This window comes from Malania oleifera, chromosome 11, assembly GCF_029873635.1.
Source record: "Malania oleifera isolate guangnan ecotype guangnan chromosome 11, ASM2987363v1, whole genome shotgun sequence".
NCBI lineage: Eukaryota > Viridiplantae > Streptophyta > Magnoliopsida > Santalales > Ximeniaceae > Malania > Malania oleifera.
In genome coordinates, this window is record NC_080427.1 from 90,730,703 (window position 1) to 90,731,631 (window position 929).

Sequence of the window (929 nt, forward strand, 5' to 3'; positions counted from 1 at the left end):
TCCCAATGTCCATCTAACAATGTTTCTGGCGATTTGTGACACTATGAAGATCAATGGTGTTACTGAACACACCATTCGGTTGAGATTGTTCTCTTTTTTCTTTGACGGACAAAGCAAGAGGTTGGCTACAGTCTCTACAACCTAGGAGTATCACTAGTTGGCAAGACATGGCAGAAATATTTCTTACTAAATTCTTTCCACCTACAAAAAGAGCTCAACTCAGGAGTGAGGTTGGTCAATTCAAGCAACAAGATTTTGAATCACTCTATGAAGCATGGGAAAGGTATAAGGATTTGATTCAACACTGCCCACAACATGGATTGCCAGATTGGTTGCAAATTCAGATGTTCTATAATGGGTTAAATAGGTAAACTTAGACTTTAGTTGATGCTACATTTAGGGGAACTTTGATGTCAAATACACTTGAGGGTGCTACTTCTCTTTTGGAAGAAATGGCCTCAAATAACTATCATTGGCCAACTGAAAGAACTATGGCTATGAAAGTTGCTAGAATTCATGAATTGGAGCCATTTGCTGCACTTTTAGCTTAAGTTGCTTCTCTGTCTCTTCAGATTTCAGCTTTGACAACCCAAAGGATACCACAAGGTGTAAAATATGTGGCAGCTACAAGTAGGACAGATCCGAACAATGAAGAAAGTCATGAATAGGTTCAATACATCAACAATTGGAACTACAACTATAGTGGTGATCGTTTGCCACAATATTACCATCTAGGGCTTTGAAATCATGAGAATTTGTCTTATGGAAATACAAGGAATGTGCTGCAACCTCCAATACAAGGAATGTGCTGCAACCTCCTCTAGGACTTGAGAGTCATCAAGGTGAGAAGAAGATGTCCCTTAAGGATGCCATGATACCTTTTGTTAGGGAGACAAAAGCAAGGTTTAAAAAGACAAATGCATGGTTGG

General features: G+C 39.2%; 1 non-coding gene across 1 annotated transcript; it reads right to left on the reverse strand.

Moving 5' to 3' along the window:
* Window positions 1-215: 215 nt before the first annotated feature.
* LOC131143637 (small nucleolar RNA R71) lies at window positions 216-322 on the reverse strand. The gene has a single exon (XR_009133621.1). It is a non-coding gene; the product is annotated as a small nucleolar RNA R71 (small nucleolar RNA).
* Window positions 323-929: the final 607 nt, after the last annotated feature.